Here is a 25829-nt window from a genome sequence, read left to right on the forward strand (position 1 = left end):
TGGATGTACAGTGTTGGTCACACAATTAGCACACCCCACTACCAACATTTATTTTGCCTAAAAAGACCTTCAAAAGTAGTTGTATTTAATAAAGTATTTGTACTAATATATTCTCAGTAGTATGCTTAAAGAATACAACGCAATACAGAAACTGAAACATAATTGTCAATTTGAATAACCTCCAAAAATGTAAAAAATTTCCTAAATTCACTGGACACGTAATTAGCACACCTTAAAAGAATCACTAATATTGTAAATAGTTTCAATATTTTCGTCAATATTCAGTTTTAAATCCCCTTCGTTTGGGAATAAGTTCCAGTCTGCTAGTTATACTCTGCTCCAGTCTCCGAAATATTGGTGCCAGAAGGGAATTATATGGGGTACACCTTGGGTCCCAAGGACTGATGGAAATGTCAGTTTTTTAGTGTTTTTTATCGATTTTTTCGCATGTAACAAACTCATTGAGGCAAGTAATTCATAGAAACATCAAATAAAACATCATATTCATGTTCATCTTTGTAAATTTGCGAATAGTGGGATGTACCCACCAGCAGTGTGCATCTGTAAAGTCCGTTTGACGCAAAAATTTTCATTAAAAAACTGTAATATGATGCGTTGAGCTATTGATTTTATAAATACTTATCCGTCTGGACTGAATTTTACCAATATGTCGTGATGTATGTCACGATAAACCTATGTTCATCTATATGGGACCTACACAAATTTCAATAATTTTCTAAACATAAGGCAAATGGGAGATAGTCTAGTGAGAACGCAAGGTAATGTGTTTCCCGGAGCTTAAAACGATTAAATTTGAAATCAATAATCCAGAAAACATTTATCTTCAATAGTATATGCCTAGTTTCATGGATTTTAACCAATTTCACAAAACCTCAAAATCCCTTATGGTCAGAAAGGGGTTATACTTTTAAACATACCCACGTGCCACGTGTTCATCTAGTGCTTAATTGACGGTTTTGTAATGATAGGTCCTTGGTGTTATTCAGACGTGTAATTTTGAATTACAAATGGTGTTATAAGTTGATTTTTCTTCACATAAGGGTGCATTTTATTGATCTTCTTTCTATAAACCCCTTCCAAATCAAAAATTTTCTTGAATGAATCATCGACCTTAAACACTTTTTGAAAAGTTTTTGCACTTATTATTTAAATTTCGGTAATCGGTTAACAATTACAATAATTTCTGATCCAATTGTACATTTGTTTTTAAAGTTTTGGCGACTTTCTGACTTTTAAGTGTACATTACAAAAAATGGTCCGCTATTGAGATATATTTTGAGATTCCGGGGTGATAAATTATTTTTTTCTTTCAAAAAATGATTTGTTCAATACGTTTTGAATATGAATTAACATCAATATAAATTAATTTTTGTATATTAACTGAATTAAATTAAAAAATCGTATGGTGTGCTAATTAAATGTCCCCTTGATAATTTGGGCGTCTTCACAAAACTTTTATTTTCAAAAAACCACTGATAATGCTATTCACTTATATCATTAAATCTGTTAAATACATTATAGAAAAGGATTTTGTTTACGAAAATATTTCAATTTGTCCTATCAAAACTCTTAGCTGACTGAAATCATTTTGCACCAAAGGGGTGTGCTAATTCTGTGACCAACACTGTACTTACCACCGTCCATCCGTCTGTATCTCTGTTTGTCTGGCAGGTTGGAACTCATGATAACTCTCGAACGGATCAACCGATTTGGTCCAAGTTACGGATCTCGTAATGTTTTGTCCAAATTAAATTTAAGTCATATCGGTACCTCCGCCATAAAAGTTCACAATTTTCACTAAAATGGTCGAAGGGACTAACCGATTCGGTCCAAAATCGAACCTAATATGGACTATCTTGGTCCACTCGCAAAATTACTTCCATTTGTCAGAAAGATTATTCAAAAGAAAAAAATTGATTTCCTATAAAAAATTTATGAAAATGGCTTTTCGGATACTTATAAGTGGCCATAACCCCTTAAAATAGCTTTACGTAACGCTACCCAACATTTGAATTTTTCATGATTTTTGGTCAAGTTATTAGGATGTAGCTCTGTTATTTTATCTTGCACACCAACACAATCAAGCATTCCTCTTCCAAGTATAGCTTACTTGCCCGGAATGTCTCTTCCAGGAATAAATTTATAAGCTGTATATTAAAAATTTTAACAATTTTCACACAAAAGTTGTGGTCCATTTTACCCTCTAAATATTATCTGATAGCAATCTCAAATGGCAAGCTTCATCCTTGTCATATACTCTTACCTTATTTAAAATTTCGAGGCGATCGGCTACAAAATCGGACAAAAATTGTATTTGGTCCATTGCACCCGCTAATATTACACGATCCACCAATAAAAATAGGGATCTATTCTAGTCTGAACCCGACTTCCATATAAAATTTCGTGACGATCGGTCCATAATTGCGGCCTGGAGTTTGATTACAATTTATAATGGACAGAAGGACGGACGGACACACATCTCAAAATCGCTTTATCTCGTCGATATATGAAGATTGGTATATCACATTGGGGGTGTCCGACGAATATTTCGCGGTGTTACATGAATTTTCACCAAAACAAACTTAATAATACCCTCTCCACATAGTGGTGTAGGGTATAAAAAGGCATTAAGTGCGTTGCGGCGAAATTGTTTCAACTTTAGAGGAAGTGGTACCCGAAGAAGTGAACCGATGTCCCTCTCTGAACTACATGGTGGCCCTACGGGTTTTCAATCGATTTCAGACCTTTTTCTAAGAAAGTATAGGATTTATTGCGATATAAAATCAAAGCGATTTCAGAGCAGGTCTTAAACTGCACTTATCTAATATTTTATGTTGGAGTTACCCGAATAGTACACTCCGGTTCATCTGAATAGAACCAACCAATATTTGTCTACAGATACCGTTATATCAGACGAAAGGAGAGGAATTGTAAATTATAATTTTGTGGACATGTAGAGTATATAGTAGCCGATATTTTCAATACCTAACATGTTTCACATATGCGTCATAACGGTACTTTTTACTCGCTTTATGAAAAAATGTCAAAATATTAGCATTTTTAATGGTTCACCAGGATAGAACCACCCTAAGAATTTACACAAATCCTTTGTTAGATTTGGTAAACTTTAACAAAAAACTATTTATAATTATAAATAAATGCCGTGAGTGTTAATTGCTATCAAATATTGTGCAAACATTTGTATTAGGGTCTTGAAATTTGATGAAAATCGATGTTTAGAGCTCCAAAAAATATTTTTATGAAGAAATCGATAGAAACAATTTATAAAGACAAAAATTTATACTGGATTATGTTCAAAAATTTCTATACTACAATAAAATTACAAAAAAGCCGCATTTGATAGGTTTATGAGTCCGAAATAGAGGAAATATGGTAAAGATAACTCAAATTTCTACCTTTCCAATCCAAAATTTTATATTTTATCTCAGGAAAGTGAATGCAAATCGATGGGTTCCACCCAGTTGCGTTGGCTGTGGACGTCTACAGGTCCAAAAAATAAAGAAAATTCCACCGCCGAACGCTCCATGTCAACATCAAGGGATTTGATTTAGAAGATATCGCATGACATGGAAAGCACAGAAACATAGGCGCTCTTTTTTGTATAATAACGGATCAGAAAAATTTTTTCGGTACTTATACTATGAGGAAAAGATGTGTGAACATCATAACCATCAAAATTAAACCCTTTCCTTTCGAAAAAAGTAACGTCTGCCTTCCCCTATCGCTAAGCTGTTTCTTCACATCAAATGTCTTAGAACCTTTTTAAATTCCAAGGACTTGATGGTGACATGGAGCGTTCGGCGGTGGAATTTTCTTTATTTTTTGGACCTGCAGATGTTCACAGCCAACGAAACTGGGTGGAACCCATCGATTTGCATTCACTTTCCTGAGATAAAATATCAATTTTTGGATTGGAAATGTAGAATTTTGAATTATCTTTACCATATTTCCTCTGTTTCGGACTCATAAACCTATCAAATGTGACTTTTTTGTAATTTTATTGTAGTATAGAAAATTCTGAACATAATTCAGTATAAAATTTTGTCTTTATAAATTGTTTCTACCGGTTTCTTCATAAAAATATTTTCTGGAGCTCTAAGCCTCGATTTTCATCAAATTTCAAGACCCTTATACAAATTTTTAGCACCATATTTGTTGGCAATCAACACTAACGGCATTTATTTATAATTATAAATAGTTTTTTGTTAAAGTTTACCACATCTAACAAAGGATTTGTGTAAATTCTTAGGGTGGTTCTATCCTGGTGAACCATTAAAAATGCTAATATTTTGACATTTTTTCATAAAGCGAGTAAAAAGTACCGTTATAACACATATGTGAAACATGTTAGGTATTGAAAATATCGGCTACAATATACTCTACATGTCCACAAAATTATAATTTACAATTCCTCTCCTTTCGTCAGATATAACGGTATTTGTAGACAAATATTGGTTGGTTCTATTCAGATGAACCGGAGTGTATACCGATATATACTTTATTCGAACCTGATATATGGTCTATGGTTTTAAGCTGCACTTTTCCAAAATTTTGTGCGGGAGTTACCCGAAGAGTATACCGAAAGGGTCCATACTCGAACCTGATCTATGTCTGGCAGAAGTATTACTAATTGCGCACCATTTTAGCTAACAAATTTGTACTGTTGTGGGGGTGTATCCAGCGTTGCCGACAGTTTTTCATCAGAAATCGTCAAAAAAATCAGACATTACCTTCATCACATCCAAAGCATGCAAATATGTATTAGGTCTGGTTTATCCGCAATACCCTTTGGCTTAATGCAAATTACCTTACTTCAAGTTTAAAAAAAATGTAAAACATATTTTCTTTTTGTATACTCTTAACAAATAATAAGAAGTTACAAATAACACTGTGCAGCAGCATTTTTGGGGGGTGGAAAATTTCTTTTGGAGATGAAAGCCCTTGATTAGTATACTAAGAAGCCAAAGGGAAATTTTCGCCATAGGTCAAGTTTCTGAGATATCGCGCGATGAAATTTTTGATTTTTTCCCTATAATACTTGGGAAAATAGCTCAATATCGCTGTTTGGCGTTGTTGTAGCTTCGTTTTGAGGTGACATGTCTTCAGTGAAATCGATTGGCGAATCTTTTTGTAGAACATTACATTCTTCTAACTGAATGCCATTCATGTCCTTTTCGTCCTTTATTTCTTGAACCGTAGTGAAAGTACCACAAGATGAGATTTTTCAGCATCCAAATATTCTACAAAAATGTTGCTTAGAAGATTTTAGGTACGGTTCCCTTTGACAACTAATCGATTTTGTCCCGTTTTCATTGTCCTTTTTGACATTTAATCGGGTTTGGTTCAGAAATAAACTATGTTTTGTTTTTCTGTATATTCGTCATTGGGTATTTATTGGTATGTACATATAACTATTGGTTATTGCTTATGTAGACATCTGGGGGGCTTCTGAAATTTTTACCACAAATAGCTCTTGAAATGACGAACACGTTAATAACAAATTTTCTTGGAGGATAGATCCTCAATTCTCAATTTTGGAACCGGATATTCCGACAATAAAACCGATTTTTGAACCGGTTTTAAGTAACCGATTAAACTAATATGTATACCGTTAAAAAGGTTATGGAGTTGTCAATCAAATTAAATTAATTTGCTTCTGAAAACTTTGTTAGTTGCAATTCTAGGACAAAAAAACCGTTTTCTTAAACCGCTTTTAAGGAAAAATATCAATACGCGCAAATATGGAGATCAAAGGCTGGGGGGCGAACAATTCTTTTTGGCGATGAAAGTCGATGAAGGAAATATTACGAACCCGGAAGGGCAGTTATGCCGTAGGTTAAACTTCTGAGTTATGGCGCGATCAAATTTCGTTAGGGTTTTTGTCATGTAGGTATGTATAGTTTGTCAAGAAAGAATTCATTTCGCTATAACTCAGAAGTTTAACCTACGGCATAACTGCCCTTCCGGGTTCGTAATATTTCCTTCATCGACTTTCATCGCCAAAAAGAATTGTTCGCCCCCCAGCCTTTGATCTCCATATTTGCGCGTATTGATATTTTTCCTTAAAAGCGGTTTAAGAAAACGGTTTTTTTGTCCTAGAATTGCAACTAACAAAGTTTTCAGAAGCAAATTAATTTAATTTGATTGACAACTCCATAACCTTTTTAACGGTATACATATTAGTTTAATCGGTTACTTAAAACCGGTTCAAAAATCGGTTTTATTGTCGGAATATCCGGTTCCAAAATTGAGAATTGAGGATCTATCCTCCAAGAAAATTTGTTATTAACGTGTTCGTCATTTCAAGAGCTATTTGTGGTAAAAATTTCAGAAGCCCCCCAGATGTCTACATAAGCAATAACCAATAGTTATATGTACATACCAATAAATACCCAATGACGAATATACAGAAAAACAAAACATAGTTTATTTCTGAACCAAACCCGATTAAATGTCAAAAAGGACAATGAAAACGGGACAAAATCGATTAGTTGTCAAAGGGAACCGTACCTAAAATCTTCTAAGCAACATTTTTGTAGAATATTTGGATGCTGAAAAATCTCATCTTGTGGTACTTTCACTACGGTTCAAGAAATAAAGGACGAAAAGGACATGAAAGACATTGAGTTAGAAGAATGTAATGTTCTACAAAAAGAATCGCCAATCGATTTCACTGAAGACATGTCACCACAAAACGAAGCTACAACAACGCCAAACAGAGATATGGAGCTATTTTCCCAAGTATTATAGGGAAAAAATCAAAAACTTCATCGCGCGATATCTCAGAAACTTGACCTATGGCGAAAATTTCCTTTTAGGTTCCTAGTATACTCATCAAGGGCTTTCATATTCAAAAGAAATTTTCCACCCCCCAGACTTTGAGTTCCATTTTGTGTCACAGTGTAATCACACATTTATTACAATCCTTAAGGCGTTCAGAGAAAGCAAAGGAATGCAAATTTTCCATTAAGGTACATTCTGTCTGATTGCTTGTTCAGACGGTAGGTGGTGGTTTGAATTTATGTTTCATTTACATCAGAGTGGAGAGAAAGAAATATTGTAGACACTTTGTGTTGGAAAGTGGAAAAATCTTAAAGTGACTTTGTACATGAAGCTGATTTGAAATTACTCCATACACTTATCGGTAGGTTGTTTATTGTTTGTAAGATGAAGTGAGAATCAAAAAAAATGGATTTCTAGCACAAAATGTTACAATATTGACACCGTGAGTCGAACTTTGCTAACGGTAACAGAGACCTTTGAATGAACCGAAAAAGAAAATCCGATGATGGGGAACTAGCAATAATCGGCGAAGATACTAAGTTGGTTGTATCTACAGGCAAATAAATATATAGCTCTTCAGTTTCTAATTTCAGCTAAAGTTTTGAAGAAACTTGTACACAAATAACCCTCTATATATGCTAGAGTCCAGGATATAAAATAGTCCGGTCAAAATAGACATTGAAATAGCAAAAATTCCCACAAAGCTGAATTTTGGTGGAGAGCTAGGGTTTGCCATTAGAAGCAACGTCCTAAAAGTCCCCATCGATCCCATGTGTGCAAAACAAAATATTCGGGGTCAAATGTCAAATTTTAAGGGTTTTTAGGTTTTCGGATTTATTTTTTGAAAACGGTTGTTCTAATCAAAAAGTGACTAAAGTTAATATTGTAGACAGAAAAATTATCTATAAGTTTGACCTTTATTTATTTTTTTCCTAGAAGGAGCCATTCTTGAGATATAGCTGTTCTAAAAAACACATGATTTTTATGCACCTATAAGGGAAACTATATATTTTATTGAAGAGCGAAATTATAGCTATCTTCTAAAAAAAATTCCAACAAAATCGGAGCGTGTTTAGTAGAGTTATTCAATGTTAGAGTCATTTTATGCAAAAATAGCCCATTTAACCCACATGTATAATCGAAAGTCCAACGGAACGACCCCAACGAAAACTCTCCGATTTTTTTTCAAGTTTTGTCCGAAGATAGGGTCTGTTGCGCTGATTACGGAAATGTATAATTTTCAACGGTTGCAGATCCGGTTCACCGGTTATTCGACCCGAAAGTCCAAATTTAAAAACCGGGTTAGACCCGGTTCTACTGAACCGATTACTGTAAAGTGGATATCGTTTGAAAGCTTACGGAAGTAACTAACACATAGCGTCGTTACTTTAACCGGTTCGCCTCAGAATGTACTTACGCGGCTAATTTTTTATTTGACCTTTAGATCGCGATATCTCGAAAATGGTAAGTATTTTTTAAGAATCATAAGGAACACTCTTGTAGACAATTATTGAATCTACAACTTTTACTTTAGTCGGCTTTTGCTAAGTCTTACCGTTTTTGAGAAAAATTAAAAAAACTGAATAATGCCTCCAAAAATGACCTTTGACCCCGAATAACTTGTTTTGCACACATGGGATCGATGGGGACTTTTAGGACGTTGCTTCTAATGGCCAACCCTAGCTCTCCACCAATTCCCACCAGCTTTGTGGGAATTTTTGCTATTTCCCCCTTATACGCATGTCTATTTTGACCGGACTAAAATGCATGTTGAGACTATGTGTTGTATCTTCCTTAGCCCTTAGCAGCAGTAACATTGCCTTTGTTGTTGAATTTTGTTATCCCCGTCTTGTTTTTAGCTTTGGTTTATCGCTAACATTGTGTACTTTGTAAATGAGATTTATTTCTTTGCTAGATTGTATTAGAAGGCTTTATTTGTTCAGGGCTTCCTCGGAGCGGAAATTTCATCTTCATCTTCGTTGTTTTCCTCCATTCTTCTTTTCAAGTACAGTGTCAGACGCCTGCTTATTTGGCAAAAGGAAAATGTATTCCTTTGGGATATTTTTTGTGACTGAAAGGCTGTTTTTTTTGCAGACAAAAGTTTGTTTATACAGTCATAGCACTTTTGAATTAAAATTTTCAATATGTATAACACAATCATTTTTTTGCGCATATGTACAGATAATGATACCAAATTACGATTTTAATGTATCTTTAATGATAATTTGTTTAAGTGACGTATTTATTCAATGGAAACTAATTCTACGCCTCTTATTTTTTTCAGATAAACGAATGCATCAGAGGTAAGTGGAATGATGTGTCCCGCATACCGGCGGGTTTTGCCCAACACTTGCCCCTTCCTGATTAAAGGCCGCCAATGATTTGAGACCTTGATATCAAAAGGGTTTATTTTGTTAGACTTATATCTTTCAAACTTATAAGAATTGTGGTTTAGCTTTTGTAATAAAGCACACAAAGCTGTAAAACTTCCTTCAAAAATGTCAGGCGGAATGGCTATATCGATATAGAATTGCACGCTGTCCAAGACTGTATACGAGGGAACAAGAAAAGTTTGCGGCCTAGGCAACACGCAGTGTCGCCAGGCGATATTTGAAATCGTTTTTGGAAAGTTTGATAGTTTTTAGCCTAAACGTACTCAGGACAGTTTAACATACGACCATTTGTTATGTTATTTACAGTGACTTGAAAAAATCACTTTGCAAACGAAATGGAATTTCCAAGTGAACATTTTCGTCCGATAATTATTTAGCGTGGATAATCACGGCAAGAGTACAGCGATCAAATTAAATCTTTATATGTCGATAAAGGACCATCTTATAGCACTATGAAAAACTGGTTTAATGAACTCAATCCTGGCCGAAACTTGCCAAAAGCACGAAGTTCGTCAGGGTCGTTCAAAAACGATCGCTGTGCCAGAGAAAAATAAGCCGTGTGTAAACGGATAATGCAAGATCGCCATATTATGTACCGTTAGATAGAGGCATACGTTGACATTTATTCCGCCAACTAACATTTGATGTTGCATTGACACGTGGCGCCAAAAATTGGGTTTTTCTCGTCGGATCCCGTCCCAGCAAAAAGTTTGCCTCCAAAGGGGCAGTTAAATGATATGTACAAGTGATCTAGAAGTGCATCAAATTATGCATTTTCACTCATGATTTTTACAAGAGCGTGACTACGGAAAGAGGCACTCCATTGCACTGCATTTTAACTGACCCTTTGGCACTGCATTTTAACTGACCCTCTGGCACTGCATTTTAACTGAGCCTTTGGCATTGCATTTTAACTAACCCTTTGGGGTAGAATAGGAGGCAGTCCAAAGCACGTGTTTTGATACAGGCATTCTGCGGAAATTGTGCAAGCCATTACAAAATATGCCAGAACAAATAAAATGCATTATTTGTGTAAAACAAAAATATTAAGAACTTTATTACATTAACACAAATTATGAACATTCTCCATTGAATTCAATCGCAAACATGCGTGTTTCCTCCACTCTCCATTTGTTCCAAGCTGAACTGTTTTTGCTTCATTTGCTAAATGGGTTGTCTTCCCATCACCAGTAAAGATTTCGACATGTACTCCAACAGCACTCCATTCGGAAATTTTCATCTCTTGAGTTACCGGAAAAATGTTCACAAAAGAAATATTATTTAGTTTGTATAACAAATGTTTGAAAATGTTAACACGGTTATCTCTTATTAGGAGATGTATACCGCTGCCTGTAGAGATGTGCAAACTGATTTATGTACATGTAGGGATTTCTAACAACTGCTAATAATATGTAGCGAACGGAGTGCCTTTTTCACGAATCCGTTTGGACTGCATCCGGATGCTGTTAAATTATGAGGAATTGGAGTGCCTTTTTCACGACTCCGCTGAACTGCATCCGGATGTTGTTAAAATGTGACAAGTGGATGTGATTCTTTGGATTGCATCCAAATGCCGTTAAAATGTGAGGACTGGAGTGCCTTTTTCACGACTCCGGTTGAACTGCATCAAAACATGCCGTGACAGAACTAGTCCACATTGCACTACTTCCAATTTATTTTGCTGGGGTGTTGATCAGTGCAAGAAATTTCGAAAAAATACGATTGCGGTGCTTCGAAAGACCTTTATAAGATGGATCTAGATGACGAATCATGTAACAATGCGAATGAAATGTAACTATGCCCGAAAAATCCCAACAATAGGCAGAAGATGCTGTAAGAGCGTCCAAAAACCATGTTTGTGAGGCGACACAATCAAGCCACTGTAAACAACCCAACAGATGTTAGTATGTCAGACTGTCCTGAGTAAGCTTAGGCTGAAAACAGTCAAACTTTCCAAAAAAAAAGGTCATATGACGTCTGGCTACACTGCGTGTTGCCTAGGCCGCAAACTTTTCTAGTTCCTCTCGTACAGACAAATTTAAAGTGGAACGTTTTTTATCCCCAATGAAGTTTAACTACCAAATGTCAGTCCTTTCGGTGGGATATTTAATACACAACCTTCAAACGACAAATTTCAGGGGGAAAATTTTGAAGTTAAAACCTTCAAAATACCGAAAATTGGGAAGTACCGTTCTAGGGCTGATGTACTCGGATCGATACCGATACATTTCTGGCGGAAATTTTTTTAGCCCCAAAAAAGACTAAATGCACAATTTCAGCCACTTCGGTGTGATAATAAGGCTAAAACCTTCGAAATACCGCAAATTGGGATGAACCATTCAATGGGGGGTATATGAAAACGTGGTCCAATACAGACAAATTCCTGATGGAAAGTTGCGTAGCCCGACAGAGATTAAATACCAAATGTCAGTCACTTCGGTGAAATAATGAAGCTAAAACCTTCAAAATACCGAAAATCGAGATCTACCCTTCCATGGGGCTATATCAAAACTTCGACCTCTGCTGACAAATTTCTGGAAGAAAGTTTTGTAGCCCAAATGAGCACTAATTACAAAATGTTAGCCATTTTGGTAAGATAATATAGCTAAAATTTTGGGAGACATCGACCTATGGAGGCTGTATCAAAACGTGAAGCTACAAAAACATTTTTTGGTAGAAATGTTTCTTATCCTCTGGAAACACAAAATATTAAATTAAAACCAATTCGGTGATCAAATATTTTAAAAATTCCTTAAAAGGACGACGCATCACGTGTCACTTTGTATGGGGGCTATACCAAAACGTGGACCTACATAGTCCGCTTTCAATACCAAAAGTCCTACGTACATACAATCGATTTTACCAAAATTTCATCCACCTACTTCAATCCGTTCGGCTAGTTGATATAGAACTGCACGCTGATCAAAATCATATATGGTAATATTCCAAAATGTTTTACAATCGTTGAAGTTGAGGTTCACCATTTAATAAGTCGCGAACTCTCAATATATTTTATTTTTATTTTATTTTTTTATAATATGAATATATTTATATTAATTGAAGTGTTTTAGCCGGGGTCTCATAATATAGACCATAATAAATAAAATACGTGGAAGCTGTGTTGGTGGTAATATAAACAAGTAAAAAAGTGTCAGTCGGCTTTGCCGTCAGACATATACCCTCTGCCAATGTGAAGTGAAACTTTCTCCTACGGACAGATCGAATGTATTTAAGGTCTCTTTAGAATTTTGTGGCCCTTTTTGGACATTTGAACTTGCCGACAAACATGTGGATTAGGAATTAACTGCACTAAGGCACAAATGTTGAACCTTTGTGGGGGAGGTACCCTTAGGGAGGACCGATATGGGCCATTTTAGAAGTTCAACTAAATTTTGACAAAATATTATTAGATCCAAAGCCAAGTGATATCGTCCTAGCATGTTAGTGACATTTTTTAAATATTGGGGAAAAGTACCGGAAGTTGTGGACAGGTATTGCCCCATGAAACTAAGATTGGATATAATATGACGAAGACCAAATGTTGGACCAAGTCGGTTGAACAGTTCGAGAGTTATCGTGATCTCCGACAGCCACATAAGGTGACATATGGATTTAAACACCTTTCGGGATGTTTTCCAAAGAAATATGGACTTGCCCCTGAAAAACCCTTTACCGTCTTAATGGAGGTAGCGAATGCAAATCGCATCAACAAAAATCAAAGTGATTCGAGTGCAGGTCTTAAAGTAAACTTATCCGAAATGGTGTGTGAGAGTTACCAGAACGAGTAGACAAATATAGTCCATATTCGAACCAGATCTATATCTGGTAGATATATAAGGATGTGCAAAGTATGGATTACATCGGTCACTCCCTTCAAGAGTTATCATGCGCACAATTTGTCCGAACATTTTTGAACTTTTGTGGGGGAGGTACATGAATGAGTGGAACGATGAGGCTTATCTTCGAATTTTAACTATTTTTGGACAACATATTACGAGGGACAAATTTTGGACCGAATCGGCTGATCCGTTCGAGAGTTATCTTGCGCTCCATCCACTACACACCGTATTATAGGGGCTTTTTGCATCTTTCAGGATATTTTCTCAGGAAGTATGGACTTGCCCCTGATGAAACTTGTACCCTCGTATAGGGGGGCAAAAAGCAAAGCGATTCGAGAGACGGTCCTAATCTGAACTTATCCGAAATTTTGTGTGGGAGGTACCCGAAGGAGTGGACCGATTGAGTCCATTTTGAAAACTCATCTAAGTTTAGTAGAAATTTCACGAAACCAAACCAAATCGGTTACTTCAAGGGTTATCGTGCGCACAAATTTTCGGAACATTTTCGAACTTTTGTGGGGGAGGTTCCGGAAGGAGTGGACCGATATAGTCCATCTTTGAACATAAACTAAGTTTGGACAAAATATTACGAAAGCCAAATTTTGGATCGAATCGGTTGATCCGTTCGAGAGTTATCGTGCGCACCAGCCAGCCAGACAGACGGACAGACAGACAGACAGACGGACAATGCTCAATCGCCTCCAAATTGTCTGAAACACATTTCGTCCACACATACTTGGGGTCTAAAACCATTATTTCGATGAGGCACATTTTGCCCGTATGAAAGTGTACATATATACTCCTGTTGAACTATTCAATATGGTTTCTTTATTCAAACTGAAAATTATATTTTTTTTTATTTTGACAAACAATGAAAAATGTAAGTTGATTAAATATGAATTACAAGTAGTTTAGAGTGCCACATATACTTGGAAAACTGATCTATTAAGCGGGTCTTTAATTGTGCGTATGAGTTTTTTCGCCAGAGATACGGTGGAGTTGAAATTGGGCTTCAATTTGCGCAAACCATAATTTGGGATTTTCCTTCCAAAATTTCGGAACTTTAGCCGCTATTGTTGGGCTTGTGATTAAGCTATCGCCTGCAGCACCACTCGTCGCGTCGCCTCCAGATGTAGAGCGTGTAACTGGCATATTGAATTGTACAAAGGTTGCGTAATATCGGGGTCACCAGTTTGTTGAACTATTCAATATGGTTTCTTTATTCAAACTGAAAATTATATTTTTTTATTTTGACAAACAATGACAAATGTAAGTTGATTAAATATGAATTACAAGTAGTTTAGAGTGCCACACCCTCGTTAGCATAAATGCTGAGGGTATAAAAAGTGGGTAAAAATGTGTTGAAGCTAGCAAGTTTTTTTTGTGTTTTTTCTTGATTTCTGGTCAAACCAGGGAAAATTCAGACCTGAGCTCAAACAAAGAATACCCCTTGGGCAATGTAAGACTTCTCGATATATACAGTGCATCCCCCTTAAATCGATGCTGACATTTTGAAGTTTCGAAATCGGGGTTTTTTGAATTTTTCTTATAATTGGAGGGCGCAGTCAGATAATGACGTAAACTATTTATTGGATTGTAGAACTCGTGATTCCACGTCGTCTGATGTTTATCTCATGAGTGTGCTCCGTACAGCTCAATAGTAATAGGAGTCCAAAGTCGAATTTTTGGTGCGTAAATTTTCTTTAAAAATCTATTTTTTGGCTTCAAAATTTACAACTGTGACTCAGATACCTTTGAACCCCGCGTGATTTTAGTTTTTTTCCGCGCCGGATTTAATGAGCCCTACCGCGATCGAATCCCTCCACTAAAACCGCTGATATAGATACCCTGAAAATAGGAAAATAAGCTAAATTTTATTTTGACTAATCCGCATACTAAACCGCGATTGCCCTTAAAATTTTTTTTACATAAATGGAATCCTTTATACGCGATTATAATATTTGTCACAAAGGTGTGTCATAAATTACAGAGATTCGGGAGTAGTATTCGTATTTAACCAAAAATAGAATCAGGTAGCACATCTGCGGTGCTTGACGAATCTGTATAAAATTTGTCTTGTTGACGTATTTGTAACAGGGGGTCACTGAAATCAGATGCGCCTTATAATCATATGAACATCGCGTTATTTTTACCCATTTTGGTGTAGTAAGATGCAACTGATGGCACACTTTGGTCGCTGAATGAAACATGGAAAAATGCAAACATATTGACAGAGATGCACTCGCTCTATGCGAAAAGCACATGCGCCTCAACTGATTTTAACTATTTCGCGCGTCATACGGTTTTTAACTTTTATGTTTTTTCTTTGATTGTAATATCAATATCACTCTTTATTTCCTAATTCTATAGCTTATCACACTAAGCAAATATACTTTCACGATGATAAACTATTTTCCTTGAAGATGTTTTAGCATAATAATTTAGGTTTTGTTTGGAAATTTAGCGAAATAGTAGAATAACTCCCAAAAAATGTTTTCAAATTTTTTGTATTAAACAAAAAAGTATATTCTTGAAATAATGTTCCAACAATAAACTTTTGTCTTTTGTTGTAGCTGCAATATGCAATTTAAAATCCTAATCTATAAAATTTTGGTCTCACATTCTTCTGGACATTGTCTAGATTCTGTACGTATTTTCCCCCATAATATGTTGGAATGTATAAAAATAATAACAGTAATCTTACTTTCAAATCTCATGATTCCAGCAGAATTTGTTCGTCCAATCCCAAATTGCACCAAACGTTGTACCATTTAGTACCCTTCGTACACAAAATGTTTGACTTTCCAAAACTATCTCAATCCTTCATTTTAACAGTATCCGTTTACCCAAATCCAAATTGTTCTAAATTTAGTACCTTATAGTAGTTTTCGTAAACATAAGTACGAATTTCCAATACTACTTCAATCCTGCACTCCAACTTTAATCTTATTTCCAAATTTCAGGGTTTCAGCCCTATCCGTTCACCCAAATTCAAATTGTACCAAATTTAGTATCATTTAGTACTTTCCGTGCCCATAAGTGCGAATTTCCAAAACTTCCTCAATCCTACAGTCTAACAGTACTTTTAGTTCCAAATTTCTGGATCCCGTTCACACAAATCCTAATTGTACTAAATTTAGCACCATTTAATTTTTACATTTCCATTTCCATATACCAACACCACTTTTCAACCTTGATCCCCTAGTAGATTCAAAGATTCCAGATATATCCGTTCCTACACTTGTAGTTCGAATTTCCAAAATAATCCTTTAGTACATACAACTTGGTCACTCTCCGTCAGTTACCCTTATTCAAAATTTCAGAATTCTAACTCTTTACGTTTGGGTGACGTAGGGGATGGAAGATACCAAGCAACGGTCCTGACCGGTTTTAACATGGCAAAGCCCAGGATTTATCTTGGTCCCTCTTTCACCTCAAGTGGACACTGACTTCCCCGTGGTGTCACCTGGGGAACTGCCTTTAACATCCGTTAAAGGTAGCGAGCTAACATGTGCCGCGCGTTCTCCCATAAGAACGTTAAGAACTTGGGTTTGGGCGTCGGGTTAGTAACCCTCCCCTAGAAAAAAACAGCATACTATGAAAAAACGAAAGAAAAGGAAAACAACCCCCTCTAATGTTGACGAACCTCGCAAACGTTTTAAGGACCATGATCTGCGAATCTGTACCTGGAATGTTCGCACTCTTTATAGAGAAGGTGCAGTCTTCGCATTGGCAGACGTACTTGAAAAGTACAAGGCCGATATTACTGCCATACAGGAAATACGATGGACTGGGAAAGGTGTCACAACAACACCTAAAGGTGACGCCCTGTATTATAGCTGCCATGACGTAAAGCATGAGTTTGGTTGCGGATTTGTAGTTAGTCGGAGACTAAAACATCTGGTATCCAGCTTCACTCCAGTGAATGAAAGACTTGCTGCAATTCGAATAAAAGCTAAATTCTTCAACATCAGCTTTATTTGCGCTCATGCTCCCACTGAAGAAAAAGACGAACAGACCAAAGATATATTTTACGAGCGCTTAGAAGAAACATATGACCGTTGCCCTGCCTAAGACATTAAAATCATTCTAGGCGATTTTAATGCCAAAATTGGAAAGGAGAATATCTTTGGCCCAACAGTCGGGAAATTCAGCCTCCACAGTAAAACATCTGACAATGGTATGAGGCTGATAGACTTTGCAGCTGCAAAAAACATAGTAGTTAGCAGTACCAGATTTAATCATCTCGATATTCATAAGGGCACCTGGCTGTCTCCAGATCAGAAAACTAGAAATCAAATTGATCATGTTGTGATAGATGGAAGACATTCATCGAGCGTGTTGGATGTACGATCGTTCCGAGGCGCAAACATTGATTCGGACCACTACCTTGTTGCAGCAATGGTACGCACCCGCTTAAACGTGGCAAACAAAATACGAACAGACACAACACGAAAGTTAGACATCGGTAAGCTGCAATCACAACAGATAGCCACAGCATATTCCACTCAACTAGCTCAATTGCTTAATCAAAGCACTCCTCATCCCGATAACATATCAGGACAATGGCAAAGCATTGCCCACTCCATGCAAACAGCCGCAAAATCCATACTTCGATACCAGAGGCCTCCACCAAGGAATCCATGGTATGATCAGGAGTGTCGTTCTGCCACCGAAGAGAAAAATGCGGCATATAGGGCTACTTTACAATCCGTAGCAACGCGTAGCGCACGAGAGAAATACAGGGAGAAAAGGTGAGAGGAGAAACGTCTTTTCCGCAGGAAAAAGGGAGAGATGGAAAAGCGGGAGTGTGAAAAAATCGAGATGTACAGGAGCCAGAATGAAGTCCGAAAATTCTACCAAAGAGTCAAGCATCAAAGTGATGGCTTTGGTACAGGCACATCCTCCTGTAGAGACCAGCAAGGTAATTTGGTAATTGATACAGATAGTGTACTCAGGATATGGAAAGAACATTTTTCAAAACTGTTGGTATCCAATAGCAGCGAAGACGACGAAGATACCACAGTCCCAATCCCAGAAGATGGTATTGAATGTATACCGCCCAGCCAAGATGAGGTAAAGACAGCAATAAATCGGCTGAAGAATAATAAGGCAGCAGGAGCCGATGGCTTACCAGCCGAGCTGTTCAAAACCGGAGGCGACACGCTGATAAGGTGTATTCATCATCTAGTTAGCACAATCTGGCAGGAAGAACGAGTACCCGACGATTGGAACCTGAGTATCCTGTGCCCCGTCCACAAGAAAGGAGATAAGACTGTATGCTCTAACTACAGGGGCATAAGTCTACTCCCTATTGCCTACAAGATCGTGTCAGGGATATTGTGCGAACGACTAAAGCCTATGGTCAACGAGATAATTGGACCATACCAATGCGGCTTTAGACCTGGCAAGTCCACCATTGACCAGATATTTACCCTGCGGCAAATCCTGGAGAAGACCCAAGAGATGCAGATCGACACCTACCACCTTTTTGTCGATTATAAAGCAGCCTTCGACAGCCCGCTGCGTTCAAAGGTATTCCAAGCCATGTCTGAATTTGGTATCCCCGCAAAGCTCATCCGGCTTTGCAAAATTACTTTAACTGACACGAGGTCATCAGTTAAAATAGGAAAGAACCTCTCCGAAGAGTTTGGTACCAAAAGAGGTTTCAGACAAGGAGACAGCCTTTCGTGTGATCTCTTTAACATCCTGCTAGAAAAGGTTATACGAGAGGCAAACGTCAAAAGAAGTGGCACAATCTACACCAATAGTCACATGTTATTTGCTTACGCTGATGATATAGACATCATAGGCCGATCAGTAAAAGAAGTAACCGATACCTTTATGAAGGTCGAAGGAGAATCTGCTAAAGTGGGTCTGGCGGTAAACGGTGAGAAGACCAAGTTGATGGTGTCGACGCGCAATGCGTCCATTGAGCTCGGACCGACTGTGGAAGTTGGTTCCTATAATATTGAGGTAGTAAAAGACTTCGTCTACCTCGGCACCTCCGTAAACACAACAAACGACATCAGTTGTGAAATAAAAAGAAGAATTGTATTGGCCAACAGATGCTACTTTGGTTTAAGTAAGCAGTTTAAAAACAAAGCCATATCTCGTCAAACAAAAATAACGCTCTACAAAACACTGATACTACCCGTGCTTATGTATGGCTCCGAAGCCTGGGTACTTGCGCAAGCAGACATGGCAGTGCTTGGTGTGTTTGAGAGAAAAATTCTTCGAAAGATCTACGGACCAATCTGCGTTGACGGTGAATATCGACGTCGCATGAACCACGAGCTGTATCTGCTGTACAACGACATCAATATTGTTAAACGTATCGAGATGCAGCGATTGCGTTGGCTAGGCCATATCATATGAATGAGCGATGATGACCCCGCTAAAAAGGTGTATAAACACGGACCGCTTGGCGGTGCACGCAGAATTGGCAGGCCAAGGAATAGATGGCGCAAACAAGTATTTAAAAGGCGCGGTATTCCAGAAAGCGAAGCAACAAATAGAGAGAATTGGAGATCTTTTCTTAGTTCGGCCTAAAGAACAAATGTTCTGTAATGGGACAGCTAAGTAAGTAACTCTTTACGTTTGCAAAATACAAAGGGGCCATATTTAGTACCTTTTGGTACTTTTCGTACCTTTCTAGTTAGAATTTCAAAAAAAAACGTCTTATTTCACCCCTACACACCAACAACAACCCACACCCAAAATTTCAAGATTTTAGCATCAGCTGTTTGGTCTGGGCGATGATATGCCAGTCAGTCATCACTAAGCTCTTTTATATATTAAGATTCGTCTATTTAATATATCTAATTGATGCACCTTAAATTGTTCAGCATTGTCCTCACTGAGGAATAAGTCTTTACATGGCGGTGAAGCTAAGTATTTTCATAACCGAAGGTAAACTAATTATTCCATTATCATAGTATTGTAGGGTATGATGCAGTCGGACCTGCCATATGAAAACCAACCGTATTTACATTAAACTGTTTATTGACATTGCTTGGGTTTTTGTAATATAATTTTTTTTGCAGAACCCTTGTTTACATATAACTAACAAGATTCATTTACCACCTTTGCGACACAAGTTAGTCTGAAAATCTCTAAAACAAAGATTTGTATCTTTTTAATTATTGGCTCGTATACCCACAAAGTGAAATACTAAATTTGGCAAATATTTTTTGCAAAATCAGTCGTTATTTCTGGTTGATGTCAACACAAACATTTGTACACAACACTTTGCTGCCTCCCAACTTTCTTCTACCCCTGCGACAATAGTGGCCTAAACCTATTTTAGTTTTTTTTAGTTGTTGGCCCATTATTCAGGTTAGTGTATTTAAAACGATTGTTAGCAAATAGTTACGTAGTTACGGTTTTGCGCCGTTTTATGACTTTTATTGCTTGAATTGCAATTCGGGCAATTTGTCTATTTGTCAGCTGGTGGGGGTAAATTGGACACCCCCCCACCCCTTTCCTGATTGTTACGCTTATTTTTTATTTGTTCATTTAACAATAATGCCCTGTACTCAATAAGACCCACGGTACGGCACGGAACGACCACCTTTTGAAATTGTTGGCAAGCATACAAGAAACAATCAGCGTAAACCAACAATGTAGGCCTTTAGAAAAATGTGTTTCTTGGTAACTGGAATCACATGGAGGATGCATTTTTTCACAATTTTTGTTGTTGTTGACCAACATCGAAATTTTTGTGCCAAATTATTAACATATTTTTTGTGTTTATTTTGCTATGTGGCATTTCACAAGTTTGTGCCTTTGTCTTTTTTTATTTCGAGGGGGTAATTTATGGGGAAAAGTGTTTTGTTGAAATTTCTACCGAAAAATATTACGCGGTCAATTATTGGTTGTTTGTTGAACTAAGAAGAGGTCATTGAATTTTGCCCAGTTGCGATGTGCAGCATAATGAATTTGTTGGCATCATTACCATTTCGAAAATTTATTTAAATGACTAGAGCAACATTTTTTGGCATCGAAATCAAAATGTTAAAAATTTGGGAAGAAACAATGAAAAAAATAAATATTCATGGGGAGACAAATTTAAATAAAATATTTTAAAGGAATGTGCAATAAAAAATTCCAATAGGAATTCAGACGGCTGCACCATCCCGAGCTTAGTTGAGCCAAAACAACTCTGGTTTGTCGTGGCAGTTGACGCCCTTCAATGTTCCCCTAGGGCCGCATTCACACGCTAATTGTTTATGGCATCTGCGACTGCATTAGTGTGAATGCTGTTTAAACCTGCTTCATAGGCTTGTTGATCTAGGGGTTCTCTCTTGTAACATTGGACGACCTCTCATTTAGACCATGAAGATCCTTCTGAAATGCATGGGTGGAGGGGTCCTATCCACCATATGGTGATTAGAATGAGACCCAGCAAAAATCCTCGTTACAAACCTCCTTTCCCACCCATTATTTTAACAAGGGCATGTCGCGCGAAGTATCTCGTTATTTTGTAACCACTGAAATAAGTAGTCAGAATCTACTCAGTATCTACTTATTTCAGTGGCTACAAAATAACCAGATACTTCGCGCGACATGCCCTTGTTAAAATAATGGGTGGGAAAGGAGGTTTGTAACGAGGATTTTTGCTGGGGAGCCATCCTAACTCGCTAACATCCGAGCATGTACTGCATCGAAAGCATGCCATTGTGGGGCTGTACTAGAAAAAAACTCCGTCTCCTCATGTAGATGATCCACTAAAGACAAAACCTGTGCAGTTCTCAGGGCGGTCTTTTGACAGATTTATATATTCAAATCTGTCAAAAGACCGCCCAACGTGTTGGACTTATATTCACGGACCAAACTGATGCCGCATCAAGGTTTCTTTATTTGCACCCTAAGTACTGCCCGCTAGGGACTTGCATAACTTGTTTCCACATCTCACATCTGTCTCTGATAGTATGAGTGGACAACATTAGGATGCAGTCATATTTAACCCATAGAATTTTGAGGTTGTTTGTGGTCTGAATGATGGACCATGACATTCAACTCTGCTCTCACCTCTAACTTCCTTGTATTGAACGGTAACTTCCCATTTTCGATATTTGGAGGATTTTAGCTACAATTTTTAACCGAACTAGCTGTAATTTAACATTCGAAGTTCTCTGTGATCACTAAACTCCTCCACTAAAAATCGAACTAGCTCCAATGTAACGGTACCTCAAGATTTTCATACACCTTCACTAAAAATCGTCAACATAGGTCCCTATTTTGGAATAGCTCCCATATAACACTATGCAACACTGAAAATGCAAACAACTTCTAGTATGCATTTTTTGAAAGTACATATTTAGACTACAAAAACCCAGTAGGGTTTTGTCCTGTCAGATCCAGTTCGGATTTTATGGCCCCATCTAAACCGGGCTAAATCTACACTTTTTTGCATTTATAAGGCCTTTATCTCAGAAACGAATAGGAATTTGGCTTTAGCAATATTGTAGCCCTAAACTAGTAGAACTTATCTTTTGAAGAAACCACATCAGAAAAACTCCATCTAGGGCAGCAAAATCTATAAAATATGGAAAATTTTACATAATTGCTGAAATTCTGGTCAGTATCGTCTAAACTATCGGGAGTTGAACCAAGTAACACTTTGCAAAAATCTTCCAAATAAAGTTCTCAACAATTCTTTAGAACATTCTGAAACTCTAAAATGCTTACTTCATGTTGTTTCAGCGGTATTTTGCATCATATCTTTTACAACACGTATTTCAAACACAGTTCACACCAATAGTTTATTCTCCCATTTCGGATTTCACTACATTATTGACATTTTTATTAAATCGTCGTTGAAAAATGTACTGAAGACAACGACATAGAGGCATTTTACAACAATGACATGTTCTGAAGAGTTATGCATTACATTCCAGGGAATATTTTTCCAAAAGAAAATATTCAGAAAAAATTAACGGTTTTGGAGATACGGTGCTAAATGTATAAAAATTGTGGAATGTTTGCATATATTTCGAAATATATGAAGTTTTTCGAATTCATTATTTCTCCAAATATTTTATTCTTGTCCTTATCCACAAATTTGCTTCAGAGGTCAGAAGAAGATTCGCATTGGTTTCAGAGATATTGCCCCGAATTTCTTTAAAAACTCAATATTTAACCATGTTTAAATGGGGCCATAAAATCCGAGCTGGATCTGACACAACAAAACCCAACTAGGGTTTCTTGTCGTTTGGGTCTGTACTTTCAAAAAATCCTCAGTTCGAATTGTTTGCACAAGATCACCTTAAAAATGTTGTACAGTGTAACGGTACCTCCCTATTATCAGTATTGTGAGGGGTTTAGCTACAATTTTTAACCGAACTAGCTGAAATTTGATATTTGAGGTTCGATGTGGTCACGAAACTTCTTCACCAAAAACCGAACTAGCTGTAATTTGACATTTGAAAATTTCGGTGGTCACGAAACTTCTTCACTAAAAATCTTCAACATAGGTCCATGTTTTGGTATAGCTCCCATATAACGGTACCTCCCGAGTTTTGGTATTTTGGGGATCTTAGCTACATTGTTTGACGGAACTATTCGTAATTTGACTTTTGAGCTTCCCTGCAGTTATAAAACTTTTCCACCAAAAATTTTAAAGATAGGTCTACACTTTGAAATAGCCCCGTAAACCAATCTTCCTAAAATTTTTAAGTTACATTGATACATCGCCTGGAATGAAAATAGGCTATATAATTTTTTGAAATTCCGTGTTAATCTGGAGATATAGCATGCAAATATCTTGTGAACTCTTATTTGGTATGTGTGACGGAATTGATATGGAAATCAATTTACCAACTTATAATCAAATCGGTTCAGATTTGGATATAGCTCCCATATACATATATTTTCGGCCGATTTCCTGTATTATATGCTGCAAACACGCTATTTATGTCCAATTTCAATGAAATTTGGAATGTGTGACGGAATTTAGTCTAGACATAAATGTTCCAATTTACATCGAAATCGGTTCAGATTTAGATATTGCTCCTATATATATTTTCGGCCGTTTTCCTCTATTTTATGCACCAAACACGCTATGTTTGTTCAATTTGGAAGGTGAGGCGGGATTTGATCGACAAATAAATGTGCCAAATTGTGTCGAGATCGGCTCATTTCGGAATATAGACCCATACTTATATATACCAAAATGAATGTCTCGACGAGCTGAGTCGATCTGGCTATGTGTGTCCGTCTGTCCGTCCGTCCGTCCGTCTGTCCATCTAAACCTTGTAATCACGCTACAGGTCGCAATTTTGATCGGATCGTCACGAAATTTTGGATGCTGATGGGGGTCCCGGAGTGGAAGAAGCCTATTGATTTTGGTGATGGTCGGATAATATTTAGGGGTCGGAAAGGGCAAAAGCCAATATCTCAGCTTCTATATGGGGTATACCAAAAGCAAAACCAAAAACAATGAAAGCAGAAAATATCACCTTCCTAATGATGTAAAGTAGGTGCTCGTAGGTGATCAAACAACGAAGATATCGCAATAGTAGCAAATAAAACCCCAATTTTCATTTTTGCGATCTTAATTATATTGACAAATATCACAGCTTTGGTTGAAAATTTTCCAAAAGCAAAGCCTGACTATGAAAGTAGAAGATCCCGTCTTTAAAATGATGCAAACTAGGTCGGCGTAGATAACCAAATAACGGAGATATCGCAATAGTCGGTAATACATCCCATTTTTCTATTTTTTTGGAAATCACGCTACAGGTCGCAATATTGATCGGATCGTCACGAAAATTTCAGTGTTAATGGGGGTCTCACAGATGAAGAAGCATTTTGATTTTGGTGATGGTCGGATAATATTTAGGGGTCGGAATGGGCAAACACTTATTTGGAGAAAAGTCAACATTTTATTTCAAAGCCAATATCTCTGTTTCTTTAAGAGGTATATCAAAGCAAAACCTGGAAAGGAAAGTAGAAAATATCACCTTTACAACGGTGTAAATTAGGTTGTCATAGGTGGTCAAATAGCTGAGATATGGCAATAGTCGATAATGCATACCATTTCCGATTTTTTTGTAATCACACCACAGGTCGCAATTTTGATCGGATCGTCACGAAAGTTTAGGGGTTAATGGGGGTCCCACAGAGGAAGAAGCCTACTGATTTTAATGATGGTCGGATAATATTCAAGGGTCGGAATGGGCAAAAACTTATTTGGAGAAAAGGTCAACGTTTTATTTCAAAGCCAATATCTCTGTTTGTTTAAGAGGTATATCAAAAGCAAAACCTGGCAAGGAAAGTAGAAAATATCACCTTTACAACGATGTAAAGTAGGTTGTCGCAGCTGCTCAAACAACAGAGATATCACAATAGTCGGTAATGCATCACATTTTCCGATTTGTTTGTAATCACGCTACAGGTCGCAATTTTAATCGGATCGTCACGAACTTTTTGGGAGTTGATGCGGGTCCCACATAGGAGAAAGCCTATTGATTTTGGTGATAGCCGGATAATTTAGGGGTCGGAATGGGGAAAAAACTCATTTGGAGACAAATTCAAAGTTTTATTCTTTGTGAATATATTGGCTTCTAGTAGGGGTATTCCAACGACAAAGCCTGTCAATGGAAGAAGAAAATATTACCTTTACATTGGTGTAAAGCAGGTTGGCGAAGGTGGTCAAACAAGGGAAATACCATAATAGTCGGTAATGCATCCAATTCTTCCATTTTTTTGCAATCAAGCTACAGGTCGTAATTTTGATCGTATGTCACGAAATTTTATTTGCTTATGG

Source organism: Musca autumnalis, unplaced genomic scaffold, assembly GCF_047663935.1.
Source record: "Musca autumnalis isolate F117 unplaced genomic scaffold, ASM4766393v1 scaffold_3, whole genome shotgun sequence".
Classification (NCBI taxonomy): Eukaryota; Metazoa; Arthropoda; class Insecta; order Diptera; family Muscidae; genus Musca; species Musca autumnalis.